The following is a 25,305-nucleotide window of genomic DNA, read 5'->3' on the forward strand; positions in this document are numbered from 1 at the left end:
TCTCCTTCTCTTTTTCCAGTGCTTCACCTAAGTATCGGGGAGACTGATGCAGGCAGGCAAGCGGTCCTGCTTAGCAGAAGGAGAATCTACTCAGGACCTGAGGTGAATTTGTTTTATCCTCTCCCTAGCCTCCACGTTTTCCATTAATAGGATTGATCTAGCATTTGGTCTGCTATTTATCTCCCAAGAAAGTGTAGAGAGAAAACATGTTTTTTGGTAATGTTACAGGATATAGGACATTTTAAGCATGTATAAAGGCACCAAGAATTGTGTTGAAAATTACTTGCTTAGAACACAAAATGAATTTTCCTCCAGAATCTATTTTGCATTGTTGGGTGCAGATAATTACTACAGTCCTCTAATATTAATGTGCAGATAGAGTTATAGATGCTTTAGTTCGAATGGTATAGGTTTACTCTTCCCCATGTCTATTAAATTCTTATTTTATCAGCTAATAAAAATGTAGGGTAGAGGGACCATTGTCCCACAGTTAGGAACAGAGACTCTGGAGGGAAGACTTCAGGGTACAGGGGACACTGGCAAAGGCAGCCCTTCATAGGCTTGGGCTGTTATAAGTCAGCAAACTTAATATGTAGTGTGTTGTATATTATCTATAATATATGGATATTGTGATATATATATATATATATATGATATAAGCTATAATATATATAGGTTATATGTGTGTGTATATGTGTGTGTTTCCTGTAATAAGATACAGGATGGAACCCCTGGGGTTTGCTGTGGGTGGCCAGCTTCCCATTTTAGACTGTGGGTTTAGAAATATTTCCTTTTTGCCTGAACTGCTGAGGTGTCTGTAGGGGAAAGACAAAAACAGATATTGCGAATTTGAGCCCTGCCAAAGAGTTAGTCCTGGGATCTTGGAAACTTTGGGAAAATGTACTTTTAAAAGACGGGATCTTGAAGAATTTTAGGACAAATAATTCTTGGTCACACTAAAACCAGCTTAGTGGGACCTTGGTGTTGCAAAATCAAAGATCTTTTCCTTCTTGGAAAGGATAGTTTTCAAATCAATTAGAGTCTCTAAAAAGCATAAGCTGTTCTGCAGAATAATGTAGACGATTGTCTTTGTGGGTAAGTTGTATCTCCACAGATTATTTTCTTTTTTAGGAAAAAATTTCTCCCCCCATACAGATTTTGATAGCCCTCTCACTAAAAATGACTGTTGGCTCCTGATAAAGGCGTTCCTCAGCCGGAAGATCAGGAGCAAACCCCAGACAAGGCTGATAGAGGGACCCTGAGTTGAGACCAAACTGAGTACTTAAGACTCTGTGTGAAGGGCCCACGAGAATGTTATTCCAAACAAAATAATCCAGCCCTAAGTAGCTTGCGGATGGTGGAATCCTGGGCTCCACCAGATGGGAGAGATTTGGGGTGAGCTACCTTGAGGTCAGAGGACTGAGTTTTCTCTAAGAGTGAAAATCCCTATGGTCAATCACCCAGCAAGGGGAGAGATCCAGGGGTGGAGAAGGAAAATGGAGGTGGTGTTGGGGTACAAAGAAGATGGGACATTGAAGACATGACTTTTCATGGAAAGGAGGGATACTAGAGGCCCTTCTAGCTCCAGTCATAGAGAGGACACAAAAGGAGGTGGAACCTTGGGACAGGTTTCACGCTGGTGGACAAGAGGTAGGAGAGTGGGGGGGATCAAACACCTAATTAGATTCGGGGACAATGGAAGCACCCATTGAGTTTGCCCAGGCAAGGTGCTTTCTGTTGATAGAGTTCATCATAGGGATGTTCTGAGGGTTGCTTTGAATGTGCAAGTCCTGCAAATCTTTTGTTAAATTTATGTGTATTTCATATTATTTGTTATTATAAATGGTATTGTTTTAAACTTCATTTCTAGGGGCGCCTGGGTGGCTCTGTGGATTAAGCCTCTGCCTTCAGCTCAGGGTCATGATCCCAGGGTCCTGGGATTGAGCCCCACATCGGGCTGTCTGCTCGGCAGGGAGCCTGCTTCTCCCTCTCTCTCTGCCTGCCTCTGCCTACTTGTGATCTCTGTCTGTCAAATAAATAAATAAAATCTCTAAACTTCATTTTCCAATTGTTCCTTGCTACTACTACTACTACTACTACTACACACACACACACACACACACACACCCCATATATATATCATTATATATATAATTGATTTTTATATATTAATTTTTTATCCTGAAACCTTGCCAAATTCACTTATTAGTTCTAGTAGTTTCCTTGTATTTGTTCTAATCTTTCTGACTTTGGTTCTTTTAAAATACCTTTTATATCTCAGGGTACCTGAGTGGCACAGTTGGTTGAGTTTCTGACTCTTGGTTGCCACTCAGGTCTGATCTCAGGGTTGTGAGGTCAAATCTTGCATTGGGCTCTGCACTCAGCACAGAGTCTGCTTGTGTTTCTCTTTCCCTCTCCCACACTGTACTCTCGCTCTCTCTCTAAAATAAATAAAATAAATCTTGGGGAAAAAAAACTTCTATGTCTCTATTTAGCTTGTTCTATCTTTCCTCTATCATCTTGAATATATGGTATACAGTTATAAGCCTTCTATTGTCTTTTTTATTGTCCTTTTCTATTGACGCTACCATCTGTATCATTTCTGGGTCAGTTTCAATTGATTTTTTTTCTTTTCATTATGGATTGTGTATTTCTTCTTTGTATGCCTGGCAACTTTTGTTGGATGCTAGACATTGTGAATTTTGTATTATTTGATATTATTTGGTAATGGATGTTTTTGCATTCTAACAAATAGCCTTGAGCTTTGTTCTGGGATGCTGTTGTTTAAAAACAGTTTGATCTTTTTTGTTGTTGTTGGTAAGTAGGTTCTATGCTGGGTTTGGAGCCAAATGCAGGGCCTGAACTCACAACCTTGAGATCAAGACCTAAACTGAAATCAAGAATCAGACTCTTTTTTTTTTTCTAAATTTTTTTTTTTTTAAGATTTTATTTATTTATTTGACAGAGAGAAATTACAAGTACACTGAGAGGCAGGCAGAGAGAGAGAGAGAGAAGGAAGCAGGCTCCCTGCTGAGCAGAGAGCCCGATGCGGGACTCTATCCCAGGACCCTGAGATCATGACCTGAGCCGAAGGCAGCGGCTTAACCCACTGAGCCACCCAGGCGCCCCAAGAATCAGACTCTTAACTGATTGAGCCACCCAGGTGCCCCAGTTTAATCCTTTTGGGTAAGCCTTTTTAGGTGAGATCAGAGCAGGGTTTATTTAAGATTAATCTGTCTTCAGTTGTGAGGCAAGGCTCTTTTTAGTACTCTGATGCTTCCACTCTGGGTATTTGGAACAGGTACTGATCCTGGCCCTGTGTGTGGTGTGAGCATTATTCTCTCTAATCTTTTAGAGTGGTTCTTTTCTTGGCCTGGGTAGTTTATTATACACATGTGCTAAGTAATACTCGACTGAGTACTCAATGGGGACTGTCTATGGAGCCCCAGACTTGTCTCTCCATGCAGCACCCTCTCGCATCCCCTGTACTCTGGCCAGTGACCTCTAGCGGCTTCTGCTTCCCCAGACTCCTACTCTGTATCCTCAATTCAGGGAGATGGATGGACTCAGCCTGGATTTCCCCTCCCTATGCTGCACACTGGAAACTTTCTCCAGGCCATTTAGTTTGGGAAGTCAAGTGGGCTCACCTCATTTCTTTCTCCTCACTCCAGGACTACTGCCCTTTGTTTTCTGATGTCCTATGTCTTGAGAACCATTGCTTCATATCTACTATCTGATGTTTTAATCGTTTCGGACATCAGGGTAAATCTAGTCCCTGCTGTTCTATTTTAGCCAGAAACAGGAGTGCTTGCCCACCATCTGAAAACCCAAGCCCACAGAACTCCATTGAATTTCTGCTGGTGAAAACTAGTCCTGTGGCTCCACTTGGCTAGAAGAGGGGTGGGGCAATCTAGTTTCTGGCTGAATGATTACTTCCCAGCAACAACTCTGCATTAGGAGGGGAGGCACAAATTTGGGTGACTAACTAACCATCTCTACCACAGTGTTCTTCCCCTTATCTTGGAGATGAGCAAGCTGAGGCCTGGTGGAGTGAAAGAAAGCTTTAACCAGGGGAAATTAGGATGTGGTCAGAATGGAGTTGCACTTGTAGCTCCTACAGGCTTGTCTTCTAAACTGTGTTTCTGTGCTGAGGATTCAAAAAGTCATAAAATCAGCTGACCTCATCCACTATCAGAGCCAGGAGGGGCTTTGATTGTGAGAACAAACCTCTCAGTATTCAAAGTGGGATTGCATATGTGGTGAAAGAAATTTTTAAAGCAAAACAGAGTGTCTATGGAGCTTAGCTTTGTTTTCTTTGTTTGACTAAAACCTCAAGTAAGAGAGGAGAATGTAGTGGGAATAATTAGCCACAACGGGTGGTATAAATCCAAGGAGAAAAATAATTCATCAACTTTAAAGCAACTCATTTAAAACTGTGAGTGTAGTTTATTTGACCTGCATTTGGGAGCAAATATTAATGAAGAAGTAAAGGCAGCTTATGGCTTTCTCAGTTCTTTCATTTCCCACTAGATGTCTTTGATAGAAACTAATTATCAATGCTCTTGATTTAATTTGGAAAAAAATTGGATGAAGGTTTTCCTTTAGTCCCAAGTCAGTGTTCACAACCCAGGAGAACTAAAATTAACCCCTGATCCTTCCACAGTAACTGCTTTAGCCAGTGAAGTCCAAGGAGTCCACTTTAGAAGATAAGAAAAATTATGATTATTATTATGGTGATTATTATTTTTTAAATAAAAATTTCTTGTGGGAATGCAGGAAGACTAGAGGAATTTTTCCCAGTGCTTAGGTTGCTTTTATTAAACCACTAAGCAGATACCACAAAACTTCCATTAATTGAAACCCAACTAAATTGAACTCATTTTTATCCCATATTCTACTTTGAAGAAAAAAGTCAAAGGCAAGAAAGCCAGATACCATCAGCAACTTATCTTTTTTTATTAAAAGATTTATTTATTTATCTTAGGGGGAGAGAGAGAGCAGGGGAGGGGCAAAGGGAGAGGGAAAAAGAGAATCTCAACCAGACTCCCTGTTGAGCATGATGCCTAACACAGGGCTCGAGCTCAGGACCCTGAGCCAGAATCAAGAGTCAGATGCTCAACCGACTATGCCACCCAGGCACCCCTGTCAGTACCTTATCTTAAAATCAACTTTCAAGACCATACTTAGGATCCATTACCCATATCTCAGCAACATACAGTTTCTATATTTTCTCTGCAGTATGTTCCTAATAATGATGTTCTGCAGGCTTATGTCTTCACTTCTCTTTTTTTGGTAGACTAGCATTGAGATTAGGAGTATGGGTTCTGGATTCAATACTAGTTCCATCATTATGAGTTTTGTGGTGTCATCTGTAGAATAGGAAAAATATTAATACCTATGCATAGAGTTGTTTGGATATTGAATGGGTATAGGTTGTGTGCTAGAGTAGTGACTTGCCAGCTACTCTATGGAGTAAGTGCTCAATATGTTTTGCTATCATTATTATTATTGTTACTACTAATAATATCTTTATTTATTTTTTTGAGGGAGAGAGAGGAGGTGGGAGGGAGGGGCAAAGGGAGTAGGAGAGAGAGAAACCCAAGCAGGTTTCACACCCAGTCTGGAGCCCCATGCAGGATTCCATCTCATTACCCTGAGACCATGACCTGAGCTGAAATCAAGAGTCAGACTCTTAACCAACTAAACTCAGGTGTCCCTCTGATGGTATCTTTAGATGACACTTAGCCTTCTCTACAACCATGACTTCAACTTTCATTTGTATCTAATACTGATAGCACTCGAAATAAATATAAAATTGTATGTGTGTATCTAGAACTATGACTTTGTCCAATGTTTTTACTGTTTGCTGGACTTTTATTTCCATTGACCTTCACCTTTGAGAGACTCATAATATCATTTCTAAGTAGTCACCTGTATAGATAGGGTTCTAAATCTCCTTACATCCCACTGCAGGGGACACCTGGGTGGCTCAGTCAGTTAAGTGTCTGCCTTTAGCTCAGATCATGATCTCAGGGTCCTGGATTCAAATCCTGTATTGAACTCCTTGCTCAGCAGGAGCCTGATTCTCCCTCTGCCTGCTGCTCTCCCTGCTTGTACATACTCTCTCTCTGACAAATAAAACCTTAAAAAAAAAAATCCCACTGCAGGATGGTATAATGGCATCTACAGAGAACCCATTGTCATCAGTCTTGACTACTGTTGTCTTCCGGAGAAGCCAGAATCTAAACATCCAGCAGACTAGGCCTCCCTTGCAAGTGACTTCCATTCAGGCCCTGGGCCACTCAAGGCCTGAGTGTCCCTCTCCCCACCAGTAAACCCATCATGCCTCCTCTCTCTGTGATCCTTGGTACCATCCAGGTAACTTCTACTCATCTTTATAGCTCTCTGCTTTGATTCCCCACTCCCTTCCCCACTGCTCTCCTTTCCAAGACTTCCTTGGTCCCTTAGGAAGCAAATTCTCTGCATCCTCAACCTTTTCACTGAAGATTACCTCTATATCCATTCCTTAACTGAAACCAACCTCTTTCCTAAGGATACTGCTTCTCTTGGTAGCTATCTCAAATGGATAATTCTCATTTTCTGACTCTACCCGTGCTTCCACAGGGGAAAGAAAAGCCCTGCTTTCTTCTAGCCTGCACCATAGGGCTACTCCTCTGGTTGTATCACTAGCTGTCTTCTGGACATATACCCCTCATTCAGTGAAGACACTGGTGGATGGGGCTCATCTTCCTAACTTCCACTCTAGGTCTGGCTCATCTCTGAGAGCTTTACTGTACTCCTTCATCAGCTGTACTTTCCAAAAATATATCACGTATCCTATCGTGACCCATACCTATCCCATCCCAGAAACAATAAGTGTAGACATTCCACTGTTGACCGGACCTCTTAATTTCATGCCTGTCTCATATAATTACTCCTATTTTACATTTTCCTTGATCATATGGCCTTGTTATTATAGTCTTCCTTGAGTCTCTTGAAGCCTAGGTCTTCCCCTATCCACCGTTCACTTTATATCCCACCCAGTTTGGGCCTCATGCTTTACTGTTCCACATCTTCCTTGCCAATTAAATTCCTTGCCCCCTTTTCTTTTTCCACTATGTACACTCCAAAAACCCTTGGATCATTCTAGTGTCTGACTTCAACTTGCCTAAACTGGGGACTGCTTCACTGCTGAAGAAAATAGCATTATCATGGAGGCTGGTACATTCTTCACTTGGGTTTTTCAGCCTTCTGATTCTCTGAATTAACTATTTCAAAACTTTTTCATTCTACTCAGTGCCCTACAGTACTCAGCATTTCAGGCTCTCACCTCCTACTGCTCTCTTGCCGACACCTGTCCAGCCACAATCAAATTTAGCCACTTGCTAAATCTTGAACATGACTCTGATGGTGGGTTTATGTGTCAACTTGACTAAGTTATCATTCCTAGTTATTGAAGCATCAATATAGGTGTTGCTGTGAAGGCATTTTGTAGATTGTAGATTAAAGCTCATAATAAGCTTACTTTAAGTAAGGGAGATTATCTTAGGTACTGTGGGTGGACCTGATTCAATGAGTGAAAGGCCTTACGAGTAGAACTGAAGCTTTCTTCAGTTCTTCAGTTCTTGCAACTTTAGCTCATTCCTGTAAGTTCTAGCTCACCATCCTGATGGCCTGCCCTACAGATTTAGCACTTGCCTCGCCAATTTCCTGGCTGTCTGCTGGACTTTTCTTTCCATTGACCTTCACCCCTGACAGGCTCACAATATCATTTCCAAGTAGTGACTTCAACATCTTGCTTCAACATCACGTAAGCCAATTCCTTGCAATAAATCTCTTACTATATATCTGATTCTACTTGTTTTATTTCTCTGCTTGAATCCTGGCATGGATTTTATGCCCTGAAAGTGGGTGCTGCTCTAACAAATACCTAAAAATGTGGAAGTGGCTTTGGAATTGGGCAGTGGGCAGATGCCAGAAAAATTTTGAAGGGCACGTTAGAAAAAGCCTAGATAGATTGTCTTCAGCAGACTGTCAGTAGAAATATAGATGTTAAAACTCTGCCTGTGAGGGCTCAGGAGGAAGTGAGAACTCCTTCCCTGTTGTGGAAAAGTCCATATTGTCTTGGAGAATACACAAATGACCATAACTAAATTGTTGGTAGAAATTTGGATATTAAAGGTGCTACCAGTATGGATTCCGAAGTAAATGAGGAACACATTTTTGGAAACAGGAGAAAAAAGAATCTTTGGCATAAAGCAGCCAAAACAACAGAGTTGTGTCCTACAGTTTTGTGGGAAGCAGAACTGTTAAACAATGAATGCAGGTATTTACCTGCGATTCCCAAGCAAGATGTTGAAGGCATAGCCTTCTGTGAAGCAAGAACTTTTAAGAAAAATGAAGAGGACTTGATTTGGGAAATTCTCAGGTTATCTAGACAGCAAAAGGTGTTAAAACTAGGAGATTTACTATCAGGGAAGCTGTGCTTTGGAGAGAAAGCAAGAGTGTGACTGGGCAAACTTTAGTTAGTGTCTAGGATCACGGTTTAAAGTATTCAGTCATACAGATGACTCTTTGAAGAGATTAGGTGTGTGACTCAACCTTCTCCACAGAAGCCAGGAACAGAGAAAAGATAACCGGGAGAAGCCTGTGGAAGGGTCTAATGGAGTCAAACGGATCCCCATGACATACAACAGAACGAAGGAGGCCCGCAAGGTTTCTGAGAATGTCACACCAGCGGAAGCACCACCAGCTTGACCTAAGAAGACAAAATGAAAGAGGGCTGTAGAAGTCCCCAAATTCTATGGACAGGAAGCAGGTAAAACTATTCAGCTGCAAACACATGCTACCCTTCATGAAATAAGAAGGATGGCTCAGAAAGCAGAACCTTGGCTCCAAAGCGTAGAGTCTCAGGCCACAGGATGTTATTTACAGGTCTTGAAAACTAATGGTGTTTGCCCTGCTGGATTACAAGATGGTCTAGGACTAGTGATGCTTTTTTCCATCCTTTTCCTTCCTTTTTGAATGGGAACGTCTCTACCTGGCAGCCTATGATGGTCCCACCCTTGAATTTTAGGAACAGATAACTTGTTTTCTAGTTTTACAAATCCGTAGGTAGAGAGGAAATTTGCATCAGAATCGATCCTATCCAGAGTTCCATCTGTATTTGACTTAGATAATATTTGAGATTTTTGAGTTGATGACACCTAGATGAAATTGTGGACTTAGAATTGATGCTGTATAGGATTGAGACTTTTAGGTATGTTGCGATGGTGGTACATGTATTTTTTTTTTTTTTTAAGAGTGCATGCACACACCCATGTGCAGTGGGGGAGGGACAGAGGGAGAGAATCTTAAGCATGTTCCATGCTAGACAGGGCTCCATCTCATGACCCTGAGATCATGACTTATGCCGAAATCAAGAGCCAGATGCCTAACTGACTGAGCCACCCAGGCACACTGGATTACATGTATTTTACATATTGGATGAATGTGGATCTCTGGGAGCCAGAGTATGGACTGTGGTAGGTTGAAGAATGGCCTTCAAATATATGCAGGTTCTAATTGCTCAACCTGTGAATATCACCTTACAGCGGCAAAGGGATTTTGTAGTTGTGACTGAGGATCTTGAGATAGGGAAATTATCCTGGATTGTCTTGGTGGGCACTAAATGTAATCACAGTTGTTTTTAGAGGAGGAGGGAGATTTGACTACAGAAAACAAAGTAGGAGATGTGAGGACGGAAGCAACAGGTTGGAGTGATGAGAAAAAGAAGAAACTTAGGCAGCCTGCAGAAACTAGAAGAGGTTCAGATTTCCCCTGAAGCCTCCAGAAAGAACTAGCCCTGCTGACACCTTGACTTTAACCCTATGAAACTGATCTTAGATGTCTGCTTCCAGAATTTAAAAGAATAAATTTTGTAGGTTTTTTTTTTTCAAAGATTTATTTATTTATTTTAGAGAGCGAGCATGAGCGGGGCCAGAGGGGGAGGGTGACAGAGACAGAGGGAATCTCAAGCAGACTCCCTACTAAGCATGGAGCCCCATGTGGGGCTCAGTCTTACAATCCATGAGATCATGACCTGAACCAAAACCAAGAGTAGGACACTTATCTGACTGAGCCACCTCGGTGACCCAATTTTGTGTTGTTTTAAACCATAAAGTTCATGGTAATTTGTTACAGCAGCAATGGGAAACACAGTGTCCAACCTTAGAACTTCTGCACTCTTTGTTCCTCTTCAAAGACTCTTCCTCCAGATTTTCATCAAATTCCTTCATCATATTCAAATATTTCCTCATACTTCCTATTCTTAGTGAAGCCCGCCTTCACCTCTCTGTTGGACACTGCAAGCTGCTCTCTGCCTCCCTGTTAGGCATTCTCCACCTCTTCCCTCTACTTTCTCACAGTATTTATTAGCAATAATCGCGCCTCGGATAAACCTCATTGGCTACGATACTGCCACTGCGCAAAGCTCTCTCACAGTATTTATAACTTAACACACTAGATAATTCATTTATTATGTTTATTGTTTATTACCTATTTTCATATGGAATTTAAACTCCGCAATGACAGGAGTCTTCCCTTTTTTCATTAATGTATTCCAAGTACCCAAGACAGTGCCTGGGCATAGTAGCTACCCCATAAATATTTGTGAAGTGAATAAATAAAACCTCCTATCCAATCGCTTCATAGTTTCTCCTCAGTAGATCTCACTTCCAATTTCATAGGAGAAAATAGAAAGCTTCTGAGGAAGCACCATTCTTTGATCATGACTATTCATGGTCTTCTCTCCTCTCTACCTTTTACAACAGAATAGGATATTCCCCTCTTGTTCAAGGTAAATCCCTCCACCAGTGTCCTGGTTCCTACCTACTCCCACCTACTTAGGAAGATGCAATATAAGTTATCCCCTTTCCTACATTATCATTCTTTACCTCTCCTTTTTCTTGGCTTTTCCCTATCAATATTTAAACATGTTCATGTCTGTCCCAATCTAGAAACATCAGTCGTCTCTTGACCTTTGTCCCCTTCCTCTATCTGTGGCTCCTTCACTGCCAGACATTTAGAGTTGTCATTATTGTAAGCTCTACTATCGTCATACTACCCATTTATTCCTCATCCCTCCATCTGGCTTTCACCCACCATCCTTCAACGAATCTGCTTCTGCGAAAGTAGAGGATGACCTCTTTCTAAATTCAAGAGATGCCCCCTTTAGTCCTTATCTTAGATGAGCCTTTGGCAGCATTAGGCAATGACTGCCACGCCCTCTTGAAATAATCTTATCCTTTGCTGTTTTCAAGAGCTACTCTTCGGATTCACTCTGCTTCTCTGTACTTTCGCAGTTGTTGTTTTTTTTTCCCCCTCCTTTTTTTTTTTTTTTTTTTTTAAAGATTTTATTTATTTGTCAGAGAGAGCGAGTGAGAGCGAGCACAGGCAGACAGAGTGGAAGGCAGAGTCAGAGGGAGAAGCAGGCTCCCTGCAGAGCAAGGAGCCCGATGTGGGACTCGATCCCAGGACGCTGGGATCATGACCTGAGCCGAAGGCAGCTGCTTAACCAACTGAGCCACCCAGGCGTCCCTCCCCCTCCTTTTTAATAGACTTTTTTTTAGAGCAGTTTTAGATTCACAACAAAATTAAGCAGAAGGGACAGAGAGTTCCTCTTTACCCTCTACCCCCACACATGGCTAGCCCTTCCCCCATTATCCATGTCCCTCACCAGCATGGCATATTTGTTACAATCCATGACCCTACATTGACACATTATCATCCAAAGTCCAGATAATTTATATTCGAGTTCACTCCTGATATTGTGCCTTCTATGGGTTTGGACAAATGTGTAATGGCATGTATCCACCATTGTAGTATCATAGAGAATAGTTTCATTGTCCTAAACATCTGCGGTCTGCCTAGTCATTTCCTCCTCCCCCAACTCCTGGCAACCGTGGATCTTTTTCTGGCTCTTTATTTTGTGCTGTGCAGTTAGAATCACACAGTGTGTACGTAGCCTTTTCAGATTGGCCTCTTCTTAATATTGTTTCCTCCATGTTTTTCCATGGCTTGATAGCTCTTTTCTTCTTCTTCTTCTAATAATAATAATAATAATAATTAGTAGTAGTAGTATTTTAGCATTGAATACTATTTCATAGACTGGATGTACCACAGTTTTCGTGTCCATCTACCTACTGAAGAACATCTTGGTTGCTTCCAAGTGTTGATAATCACAAATAAAGCTGCTATACTTATCTTCGTACAAGTTCTTTTGTGGACATAAATTTTCAACTGCTTTGGATATATACCAAAGAGCACAATTGCTGCTGGCTCACAGTAAGACTATGCTGATAAGAGTATGTTTAGTTTTATAAGGAACCTCCAAACTGTCTTCCGAAGTAGCTATTCCATTTTGCGCTTCTGCTAGCAGTGAATGAGAGCTCTGTTGCCATTACATTCTCACCAACATTTGATACTTCAGTTACCTTTTTAGAGTCTTCTTTTTTCCTGCTCCTAAAAGTTGTTGTCTCCCAGAGATTTGTTCTAGACTAGCTTTTCTTTTCATATCATACATTCTTTGAAACACACAGGCTTCAATGACCATCTCTAATCCAATTATTCCCAAATGCATTATTTTATCAGATGTGTGCCAGCTGCTGTTATAGGGGCTGTTGCTAGAACAGTGAAGAAGATGGACACATTGCATGGATTTTCTACCTGGGGTGGAAAATCCTTCTGTGGAAGACAGAACTTAAATGTCTTCTGTGGAAGACAGAACTTAAGAAAAAATTTAAAAGCAGGGTGCTTGGGTGGCTTAGTTAGTTAAGCATTTGCCTTTAGCTCAGGTCGTGATCTTGGGGTCCTGGGATTGAGTCCTATATCTGGCTTCCTGCTCTACGAGGAGTCTGCTTCTCCCTCTCCTCCCTGCTCACGCTCTCTCACTATCTCTGTCTCTTTCTTTCAAATAAATGAATAAAATCTTTAAAAAAAAATTAAATGGTAGGATGATTTAGAATAATAGAATTACTTTTTTTTTTTTTTTTTAATTTGAAAGGCAGAGAGACAGGCAGAGGGAGAGGAAGGGAAGCAGGCTCCCTGCTGAGCAGAGAGCCCGATGCGGGACTTGATCCCAGGACCTTGGGATCATGACCTGAGCCAAAGGCAGAGGCTTAACCCACTGAGCCACCCAGGTGCCCTAGAATTACTTTTAAAACTAAATTAGGGTAACAGTAGACAAGGTAACTAGGAAAGTGTAGGGTGGGAAGGCTACTTTGAATAGAATGTCAGAGAAGACCTCTTTGAGGAGCTGGCCTTTGAGTGGAAGAGGCCCGTGACCCTGTGGGCCAGGTAAGCACAGACTTGGGCACAGAATTTAGGGGGGACACCAAAATCTCAATAATCAAAATAAATACTATTTTAAGGAAATATTTTTTTAAAAGCAAAATTAATGTGTAAAACATAAGGAATAAGATATCAAAACTTTAAATAAAAGAGGATCAGTAAGGTGAAGCTAATCAAAAACTGTTTAAGATTATCACTTGGTCAGGAAATGTTATCAAATATGGCAATTCTCTCAATTGAAAATGAGATCATCTAGGAAGAAATTTTGAACATATTCTTGGTGAGTTTGCTTCTGTTGATGCCAATAAATTCTGGTTTGGGTATAAATAAAATATTTAAACTTAAAATAATGTGAGTTTTAATAAACTTTTAAAGTTTTTGATATTTTTTCAACTACTTTAATGTTCTGGAAAAATATTAATCAGTCAAAAAATACATGAAAACATCGAGAAGGGAGCATATTTCCCCTCTGGTCTCAGACTTCTGTATGGCTCTGGACAGCCCTGGAGCTGAGGCCTGAATGACATGGGGAAGTATGGGGAAAAAATGTGGGATCCGATCACGTGTAGACCAGAGAAAGAAGTGTGGATGTTTTTCCCAGTTGCCTTAGGGGGTCGTAGAAAGGTTTTTTTATAATTTTTTTTATTGTATTGTAGTTGACATTTAATAGTATTATGTTAGTTTCAGGTACACAACAGAATGCAGTATTTATAAATATTGTGAAATGATCATCACCACAGTAAGTCTAGTTCACATTGATCACCACACAGCATCACAATTTCTTTTTCTTGTGATGGGAACTTTTAAGATATACTTTCTTAGTAACTTTTAAATATGCAACAGAGTGTTGTTAACCACAGTCATTATGCTGTACATTTGCATCTCATGACTTCTTTATCTTATGACTAGATGTTTGTACCCTTTGACACCCTTCATCCATTTCACCCTCTCCTCCTCCCCACACCCTGTTTCTGGCAGCCACCAATCTCTTCTCTGTATCTATGAATTCAATTTGTTTGTTTAGATTCTATATATGAGTGAGATCATACAGTATTTTGTCTTTTTCTGTCTGACTTATCTCACTCAGCATAATAGCATCAAGTTCCATCCATGTTGTTAGAAATGGTAGGACTTTCTTCTTTTTTGTAGCTGAGTGATATTCCATTTTTACCTATATACCACATTTTCTTTATCTATACATCCCATGGAGGACACTTAGGTTACTTTCCTCTCTTGGCCATTGTGAATAATGCTGCAATGAACATGGCGGTGCAGATCTTTCTGACTCAGTGTTGTTGTTTTCTTTAGATGAATATGCAGAAGTAGAATTTTGGTATTTCTATTTTTAATTTTTTGAGAAACCTCCACACTATTTTCTATAATGGTTGCACCAATTTACATTTGGCTCATAACTTGGTGGCAATTATGGTAATAGCATTTACCTGTCCACAAATGAGCTCCATGAGGACAGAGAATGTATCTTACTCGGTATATATCCCAAGCACACTGGCTGAGTCTCTCTATATTTTTCATTTCAAATTCTGATGGGAGAGAAAGGTTGCTTATTACCTTGTAAGTAGATTGTTTTATGCCCGACCTCACTGGTCGAGATCAATCTATAGATTCGCCGACCTTGGATCAGGTGCCCATTTCTGGTACAATTAAGGCTATCCCTTGCTCAAGAAACGCATGCCATCACTTGAGGACTATGGGTGCTTAAGTCTCCTTATAAATGGCCAGTGATCTTGCTAAGCATTCTGACTGACATGTCTGGTATCTATAATAGCTTTGGAAGAGGGAACCAAACTCAGTTAGCTCACCTTCTCTTTATTTCATAACATTTGTTCTTACCAAAAGAGAGTATGTATTTGGATCAGGTTGTTACCATTCAGTTGAGAGTACTTTCACCGAGCAGGGTTTACCCGCCAGTCCTCAGAGGTGGCTGGCCTTCCTCAAGCCGAGCGGATGGGTGGCCTGTTGTTTGTATTGATAATCTGGTTCCTTGTGGCCCATGTGTGTTTCCTTAACTGGAAGCACACATAAAAGAGTGAGACAACACAAGGAGAGGAAGAAATCTTCTTGGAGAGCTTTCTGGAACTCTCTGGTCTGCTTATTTATCAGGCATCATGGGAAAATGAGGGTTCTGCATCAGTGAGTCTTCCAGACAACTGTATATTCCATTTTAAATGACAACCTAGACAGAAATTCAAGGCATCTTATGAGAATATTTCTAAAAAGCATTTGATACTTTCTTCTTTCATCAACTAAGAACTTTGAGTGTTATTTAACCTTCTCAATGATGCTTTGATGACTTGATTATGTACATCAGTCATTGTGTCAAGCCCTCAGGGCCCTTTGAGTTGTGAAGAGCTGTTTGCTCCAGCACTAAATGGTCTCAGCCTGCTGATTTTTATTAGTTTTGTATATGCTTTTAAGCATTATCCAATATCTTTTCTAGACTCTGATCTTAGCCTAACGTCTTTTCCCTGCTCTGTCCTACTCTCTTCAGATGTGCTGTACTGAATTTATTGTTGGCTGAGAATCCAGAAAACCAAGACTGGGATGGGTGACTGTCGAGTGTTGGATAGAGGAATTCTCTTACCCATAAGAATTATGACTTTTCTGCTGGGGTGCATGTCTTCCTTCCTTCCTCACTTACTTTTACATCATGTCTCAGATTCCTGTGGCCTGTGTGTTAACTATGTGCTGTTCTTAGAAGTTCTAACTGAAAATCATAGAGTCAAAATCTAGGTTTGAAAAAAAATCTTTTTTTTCCCATTTTTAAAATTGTGGTAAAATACACCTAACATAAAATTCACTATCTTAACCATTTGTAAGTGTATAATTCAGTGGTAGGAACCACATTCACATTGTTGTGCCATTGTGGCCACCATCTGTCTGCATAACTCCTTTCACTTTCTAAATCTCAAACTCTGTCCCCTTAAATGTTGACTCCCACGGGCTCCTTCCCCCAAGAGCTTGGCAACTGCCATTCTACTTTCTGGGTTTTTTTTCTTCTTTCCCTCTCTCCTATCCTCCCTCCTTCTTTCCTTCTTCTTTCTCTCTTTCTTGCTTTTTCTGTGTCCTTAGATTTGAAAAGATCTTTTAATGTAATCTGGTCGTACCTTCCATCCACATATTTTAGGTTCTCTCTAGAACATGCTCTGACCTTTGTCTATTATTCAACAATCTTTATCATGGCTTGTTTCCTCATATGTTAAGGAAAGTAAGGTAAAAGGTTGACATTGTAAGTTTTCAGGAAATGGTGATGGTAATAGAAATAATGAAAATAATCATACCTTCCTTGCCCAGAGACAATAGTCTGAAAGCTGTGTAAAATGCAAAAGATGTGTGGTTTTGGACAGAGATTTCTATGATGTAGACAGAGGGCTTATTTGAGAAGGCTGACACAGAGGCATGGGAGAAAGATGGGAGTCACTTTGAGGCTCTTTAGTGGAGAGACAGGCCCAGGGATGGAAAGAAGCCCAGGAGCAGAACGGCCATGGGCTGATGCAGGAAGATGAATGGGCCTAGTCAGCTTCTTCTGCGTAATGACCCCCTCCTTTCTCTGTTCCCCTTCTCATGCTGGGATAAAAAGGAGGCAATCAGGTGGTTGTGTGGGTTTCAGTGGCTGAGTAAGCAAGGCCCCCAACGCCAAGCTTGGCCGCAGTGTCCTGGAGAACTTCCTATCTGTGAAGAGGAAGGCTTGGGAGGAAAACTGACCTGTTGTCCAGATTCTGATAAGAGAACAGAATTAAAGTCATATTTCAAAGGACCCAAGGGAGCTCGGGTGGGGGCAAAGATTGTGACGAATGATGAGCAGAATTTTGTAGACCCAGCAGATATTTACCAGCTGTATGTTTAAAAAAGGATTAATCTTGGTCTTCCCCAATGTTCCTCTGCCTGGCCTTACACACTTAAAGAGAGAGACCGTATACCTTCTCTAGAATATATTCTTGGAATAGTAGACCAGGAGAATTAAGACAAAATAGCCCAAGTTAAATCACACATGTAGTAATAAAATCATAGACCTCGGGTGTAAAGGGCTTTGAAGGTTTTCTAATTAACTAGATGCTAACCCATGCATTTCAAATTTAACAGTAAAGATGATAGACTGTCTCTTTTTGAGCATTTCTAGCAGCAGGGAATTCAGAACATTTTTAGGTAGCCTGGGCTGGCCTAGGGCAGTGTCAGAGATTGTTGTAAGAAATCTGATTTTCTGGACTTTTCATCTCTTGATGCTTGCTTTGTCTGGGAGGATAACTCCAGTCCTTTATATGCCAGACCTAAAATCTGTGGGCAACTCTTATGGTCTTTTCAGGGCTGAACACCCCAAGTTTTCAGTGTTTGTTTTATTCACTTGGTGTCAAGTCTCTTAACTCTGCTAGCCATTCTTCTCCAAGGAGGTTTTGATTGGATAGTGTTTCTCCAGGTAGTACCCAGCGTGGTCTACTCAGCAGAGAAGAGCAAGAGGTTCTCTTCCTTTATGACAGATTGGTAACTTCTGAGAGCACATCTTAGGATCACATCAGTTTTGGAGTTCATAATCAGTTGAATACAAGTTGCTGGTGCCTCTGGGCTTGTCTTACTGATTTTTAGCAACCAGCTCTAATCACCCATTGTATGTTACAGGGGTCATAGTCCCAAAGTGTTAAAGAGCCAAGAAGGGCTGGCTTCTAGATGACATCAGAGAGCAAACAGAACTGGACAGAGGATAGTGTAACTCCACACAGAGAGCCCAGGCTCTGTGTGTGTCACTGAGGACAGAAGCCTCTTCAGTTTCATCACAAGGCAAATTATAAGATTGGTGAGTTTCTTACCAGGAAGGGGAGTAAAGTACTAGGAGCTCTAAGTAGAGGCTGATTCTTGGAAACTTTTTATTGGTGAGTAGGGCATGAAGACAAGGGATGGAGGAGGCATTCCGAAGGTCAGTTCTTAACAAGAGCCAGGGGATGACTTTAAAGTGTCGTGATGTTATTCTGACAGCAAAACAAAGCAGTCAAGAGACTGGAAAGCAAATTGGTTTGGGTGGTCTGATTATGGAAAATGGTGGAAGCTGGAAATAAGGATGGTAACAGCAATAATTAAAATAGTTGCTCAGGTAAAGACAGGCCAAGTTTCCCTGTCTTTATCCTACCTGGTCTTTCAAGGAGCTGAAGGGGGCTGTTTGTCAACATGGATTAGGGCAGATTTTCACACTGAAAAGTTATTGAAGTTGGCCTATTTTCTCAGACTGAGAAAATTTGGGGCCTGAAATCTGTTATCTCTCCCTCCTAGTTTCCTGTCATCTGCTGATTTAATAAGCATATCACCACTGTCCTCATCTAAGTCATGCAAATGTTTAACAGAGCATGCACGCCAAGGACAAATAGTTCTGTGGCATGATCTAGAAGCCTCCCTTTGGGTTGACAGCCATCTATTAATCACAAATTTTTGAGAATAGCCATCCAAGTGCTTACTAATCTATCCAATGGTACCAGCATTTAGCTCACATTTCTAAATCTTGTCCAAAGGAGCTAATGAGAGACCCCGTCAAATACCTTACAGTTTAGTATGTGTTTTTGCAATTCTCTGTGCCAAAAGCAGAATGGAAGGTAAACTGGCATGATTTATTCTCAGTGACCCCATTCTGACTTTTGGTGATCACTGCTTTCCTTTCGAAGTGTGTCCACATACCATCTCCCTTAAAACGCACTTTGAAATTATTCTAGAGACTGCCATCAAGCCTTTTAGTCTTCAGCTTATGAAGCATTTTTCCTACATTTTCTGGAAAACTGGGGATATGTTGAGTCCTCTCCAGTCAACTGACACTCCTTTCATTCTCCATGGGTGTTCAGAAGATATCTGTAGCGTTTCAGCTTTAATTGCTTCTACACGATGCTGGTGGCATAATTTGTGTAGACTTAAACTCATGGAGGGCAATGAGGTGTGTTATAATAACCAACTTCGGTTTATCTCTTACAATGTTCTCATTCTCTTTTATCACATGAAGATTGATCTCCCTAGGATGAAATAGGAAGAAAAGTATGAACAGAAGCCAAGTAGTTTTATTTCTATCTGTGATCAATTAACAAGAACTTCTGCCCCAAACATGAAGACTTCCTTATTCTTCTTGCCTCTGACATACCCTTTAAAAGCTGTTTTTATCATTTTATCATTTTTATCATTTACCATGGACATTTATCAGCACTAAAACCCAGAAAAGTGCTTATACCGTTTTTAAGGGTGTCTGACTTCATGTTTTTGAAAAAACCGTGAAAATGTCTTCCACCCAATCACTGTGAGACCCAGCTGCCGTCAGCTGATTTGGGCGGTCCAATAGATCCTGCCCCCTATGTAGAAGAAATACAGTTTTACTACAACTACTGCCATCATTTGCTCAAGCTGATGTATGTGGGTGTCTGTTCTTTATCATAACCAAAGCAGCCTAACCAGAACCAGTAGCAACCATTCATCCATCCAGTGAAGTTTCAGAGAGCTGTGTGCCAGGGCCCCCTGAAACTCTCTAAGACTAAAATCCCTCCCTTCTTGTTTTGGCATTTTTCCTCTTAAAAATCCCACAATTCAGCATTTGACTGTCCTTAACATTTCCATTATCAGATAATGGATATCACCTGATGTCCATTTTATGTATTTGCTCTATCCAGTCTAGGAGTCCTATGTCCTTTCATATGAGCTTCTAATATTCTGTATCTGTGCTGTCCCAACTGGTAGCCTCTAGCTTCGTGTAGTATCAGACAGTTCTGATATAGAACATTTCCGTGATCCTAGAGTTCTGTTAGACTGCACTGCTGTAGCTGTTCTTTGAGCCCTTTGGAATTTTCAAGCCAGAAAGGCGGGTACATTAGACACACACAGAACTGGCACTTGCCAGAGTCCTTACAGGCCATCAGAATTGCATTTATGGGAAGGCTTTATTGCGGTGGGCTCCTGAGACTGTCACTTTTAAGGCAGTCCATGTGCTTGGTTTGGACATTCCTTTAGTGGTAAGTGATTATAATGAGCATCAGCTCCTTGGGTTCCCCCAAGGAACCACGGTTTGCATATCAGTGTGAGCAAATATTCCCCAGATCCCATTGGTGGTCATTGTCATTTACCATGCCTAACAAAATGTTGGCACCTGCAGACACTCAGAAAGTTTGCCTGAAGGAACAAATGAATTAAGAGAGGTTTCTTTAGTCCCTGAAAAGCCCAAGAAAAGCACCTTGGGATTAGGAAGGAAGAAAGGAAGGAAGGAAGATCCCACCATCTTTGAATTTCTCTCCTCTATCTTTGTCTCTCTCCTTCTGTGCCATGGGAGCCGCAGAAGCGGACTGGAATGAGGTTACAGAGGAAATACAGAGAAGGAAGGAAGAAGATGAGAAGGAGAAGGAAAGGAGTATCACAGCAGAGGGAGAGAGTCACAGCATTTTAAACCTCGAAAGGACTGCAGAGTCCAGTTGGCCTGAGTCCTCATATCACCCATGAAATATGAGCATTTCATTTGGCGTTTAATACAAATCTGTTGAAAAAAATGAAGCAGTGAGGTCGAAAGACATAGGTTAAGTGACTTGTCTAGAGTTACAAAGCTAGTGAGTGTGAGAGCAAGGGCTAGAAGCCAGCCCACCTATCCAGTGATTTCCCACCGTCACAGGGTGGCTAAGGGAGGGGTGAGAAAAGAGGGTGCGGGCAAGGGGGGGGGATGGGTGAGATGAGGGGCCACCTGAGGGGAAGGAGAAAAGGTAAATGTGTCTGTCAGCTGTCAGGCTCTCTTGTGACTTTATTCGAAGCAGAAAAAGGTTCCATGGTTGCTTCATCTACTCGATCTGACCTTCACGGTTTCTCCATCCCGACAGAGACTTCTAGTTGGCAGGAGACTCTCCTGGACTTCACTATGCCACAGTGGACTGCATGACCCCAGGCAAGGCATTGCTTGACTAACTTACATGACCAGGTTGTACTTATTTAGTAACCACTGGTCCCTCATAAGTTTGGTGCAGATCCAAACTGATTTCTGAAGCAGCTCAGCGTTCCTAAGGTTTCACCTGCACTAGAATATAAAAACACACTGACGCAGAATTTGGCCAGCATTTTGAGCAGAGCTCTCAAGCGAATTTGTCCCTTTCCCTCCCCAACTGATCCTTCCGACAATCAAGCCCTGGAGCAGGTTTTTGAAAATGGTTCACATTTGCTTTACTCCTCGTCTTGAGAAGACTCTCCGGGTCAAGAACTTGGGTGTTGGAGGAAGGAGCTGGAGGTCATACAGAGCTGGTTTCAAATGTAAACTGTCATGGGGTTGTGTTACCCTGCGGAGGCAACTTACTTTCTCCGACGCAATTTTGATAGGAAGAGGAACATGGGAGGGCGGCGGAGACTGTCATTAGCATGTGGGGCCACAGCACCTGGGAAGCATCACGTGACCAACATATGTTAATTACAAGGGTGGCTCAGAGTACGGAGCCCTGGGTTTGAATCCAAACACCCTGCCGTTGCAGCAGTGTGACCTGGGGACAAGCTGGTTGATTTCTTTCCAGCTCGGCTTTCTTATCTGTGTCACAGGATTACGAATTGAGATAATGCATGTAGCACGCTTAGCACAGAACCTGGCACATGACATAAACATCGGCTCTCACTAGGATCTCCTAACGCCCTGTGATTTCTTTATCTACACTGCATTGTCCTCAGGGGCACCAAGCAAGCCGGTTTAAAAATCCTTGGCCAAAAACATCTGCCAAGTGGCAGCATTCACACCACACTTGGCGATAAATGTCCTTACTCCAACCCAGCTTCAGCTGGGCTAAGCAAGGCCAGCATCAGGTTTTATGGGTCTGACGAAGATGTTTGAAATATTGTAGGAGACTGTCAAAGAATACTTAGACCCACTTCGAAAAGGGGCCGTTCTTAATTTTCATCTTTCCTGCAAGTCAGAAAGATATATACTCTCCAAATAAAGGCAGTTTCCTCGTCCTGAAGTTATGGCAGCTTTGGTCATACAATAAACAGCACCCTGTCATAAGGACTGCATAAAACATGGTCTGACAGTTCTTTAAAAGTAAAAAGAAACACGACTGCAGCCGATGACCTTTCCTCCAAGGGCACAGCTGTTTTGTGTGGTTGGAGGGACCCATGGTTTCATACTTAGGGGCTACGATATATGACTGGCTTTTCACAAAGTGTTTCCATGAGAAATTACAGTACGTTCTAAAGGGGAGTTCCAATTGTGCTGCCTTCGTGTTAGGCAGGAGCACTTCCCCTCCCCCGCCTTGATGTTTTCCAAATGACATCGCGCTGAATACTCATGATTAGAGAAACTTCTTTAGTAGGTGAAGTGTAAGGGGTCTTGAGAATACCGGGCATCTTCGATTTCCTGGGGGATTTTAATGATGGGCCTTTTTTAGGGTTATCGCCTTGGAGGACTTCTGCATTTATGAGGAATTACCCCCAGACCCAGTGCTTCTGTGGGTGAGGACTGGAAATCTCCGGGAAAAATGTAAAATAATAGCTTTGTTAGAGATGGTGGGTGATTTCCATTTTCTTGAAAAATGTTTCTTCCTCCTGTAAAATGTTATTTGTGCAATGCATTGAAATGAAATGAAAAAGCGATATCTAAAATTTCTAATTGTGCATGCATTGTGTGGGTGAATGGACCTTTTTCTTCTTTTGTTTTCCAAGTTTTCACATGTTTTATTTACTTCATAATGAAATTAACAAGAAGGGTTGCATCTCCATTTCATTTTTTGATCTCCCCGTACGTATCGGTGGTTACTGAAACATTCCTGTTAAAGCACTGGATTCCCCCCCATCAACCTCCCATCCCCTCCAATCTCTATCCTCTAAATTAGAACACTAAGTCCCTTGAGATGGGAGTTTGGCAATCTTTATCCCATAATGGGGGAATGGGGTGGAGAATGGGGTGGAGTATATGCCAATTACTGATGGCTGTTGTTCCAATATAAAAATGAGCTCTCCTTGCCTGGATCCCAAACCCTGCTACTGACCTGCCAACAGCAGGGCATTGAGTGCAAGTCCCAGTATGGTGGGAGATTTGTTCTGATTTATCTGTGCTCTCTCACCTTGTCCCCTGAGTCACCAAAGCTATGCAAAATGACTGGCTTGGTTTAGAAATACAAGCGGAGACCCTGGAACAGTTGACTTATTGGTAATTAGACCACACTGGTATTGAACCCATGACCTCAGTCTCATTAGAGCTGCGTTTGGGCCAACCGGAGTTGACCAGAAACAGATTCGAAACAGTGAGTGATAGAGGTCTTTGGTGCAGGGTCAAAGACCTACTTACACTACCCAATATCATAAGTGGGTTCTTAACTCTGCCATCTTAAAGGAGCAGCCACAGATGCAAATGGCCAGATGGATAGGTCACTGCACTCTGCTTCATAGATGTGGCTTGTAGAGCCCTGCTAATCTGGCCAACTCCCTTCAACTGCATGCATCTCCTTGTAACTCAAGGGTTAACAAAGAGAGAGACAAGTGTTTTAGCAGGACTCCCGGCTCCCTCCTTTCAGTTGCTAATGGCTGATAGTAACAAAAACAAGGGGATTAAAGCCCATTTCTTTAGGAATGATTTCCTTTGAAATGACACTCCTCTATTTAAAAATATCCATGGTTAATCATTATTTTCACTCTTTTGCTTTTTTAAGGAGCACTAAAAACAGGTGACTTGTCTTCATTTTGTACAGAAAAGGAATTCGTTTCCCAGTGGTGGAGCAGGGTAAATGGAAAAGGCAGGACAGAAGAATGATGAGAGACACTCTGTGTGAAAAAATGAAATGGAATAGAAAGAGACTCCAAATAGAACAGAATTTTTTGTGATAACGCTGGCCTTTCACGTCAGTGGGAGGAGAATGGATTACCTGAGAATGACTAGCCATTAAATAAAGGTAAATTTCTGCTCAAGGCCACATCCAAAATAAAGATTTAAATGTGAAAAAAAAAAAAAAACCAAACCCACAAAACTTTACAGTTCTAAGAAATAATGAAATAAATATCTTATAATCTTGGAAGGTCTTTCTAAGGGTTCCAGAAAGTACAAAAATCATAAAGAAAAATACAGAAGATAATTTGACTTCATAAACATTTATCATGAAAACTTATGTATACCAAATACTAAATAATATTAAAAAGCAAATGGGGAGACAATATTTTTGGTGCCTATGAAAGAGTTAATCACAAGATATTTATCAGTGGAAGATATAATAATAAAACATTTAGAAATCAACAAGAAAAAGAGGAACAAGTTAATTCAAAGCAGACAAAAGAAATGAACATCACTTTACATAAGAAGAAATGTGAGTAAATGGCCAGTGAACCCATGGAAAATATATTTAACTTCCTTGGCAAAAGTCAAGAATTGCACATTTTAAACAACTGAAAGTTAATTTTTCTTCCAAAAAATTGGCAAAGATAAAAATAAAAATGCTGGCAGTGTTACAGGGAAATTAGTGCTTGTTTTTATACCACTTGTGGCCATGTAAATTGCTATAACTTTTCTCAAGGGATATTTGGCAATATACAGAAGAAAAGCCTTACGATTTCACTGTGCTGTGACCCAGAAATTCTACTAGTGAGAATCAGTCTGAAAGGAAAAATCATGGATATGTGCAAAGATTTTGCTTTTAGAATGTTGATCAAAGCCTCTTTATAATAACTAAAAATTGGACACAGCTAAAGTCCCCGACAATAGAGAATCAGTTAAATGTACCATGATGTATGGTGCACAGTGGAACTTCATGTAACCTTATCATGTTGTAGAAAAAAATATATTGCATGTCACTATTATCTTGCTCTGAAATATTCAGTATTATCTTGTTCAAAGAACAGGTAGCTTTAAAATTTCCGTAGTAGAAAGTTATATGTTACATATGCATAGGAAAAGATAGTAGATTAATACATATCACAAATATTAAATTATTAAAATACTCTTCTCTGGGCATAGGAATAATAGATAATTTTAAAATGTCTTCTTTTATCAGTTTTTTT

At 41.0% G+C, this 25,305-nt stretch overlaps 1 long non-coding RNA gene and 1 pseudogene across 1 annotated transcript; one reads left to right on the forward strand and one right to left on the reverse strand.

Annotated features, from left to right (window-relative positions):
• Nucleotides 1-25,104, forward strand: LOC116584204. Its single transcript, XR_004283090.1, has 3 exons — nucleotides 1-102; nucleotides 8,613-8,818; nucleotides 23,967-25,104. It is a non-coding gene; the product is annotated as an uncharacterized LOC116584204 (long non-coding RNA).
• LOC116585366 lies at nucleotides 10,394-10,473 on the reverse strand (annotated as a pseudogene).
• Nucleotides 25,105-25,305: the final 201 nt, after the last annotated feature.

Source organism: Mustela erminea, chromosome 2, assembly GCF_009829155.1.
Source record: "Mustela erminea isolate mMusErm1 chromosome 2, mMusErm1.Pri, whole genome shotgun sequence".
NCBI classification, from domain to species: Eukaryota; Metazoa; Chordata; class Mammalia; order Carnivora; family Mustelidae; genus Mustela; species Mustela erminea.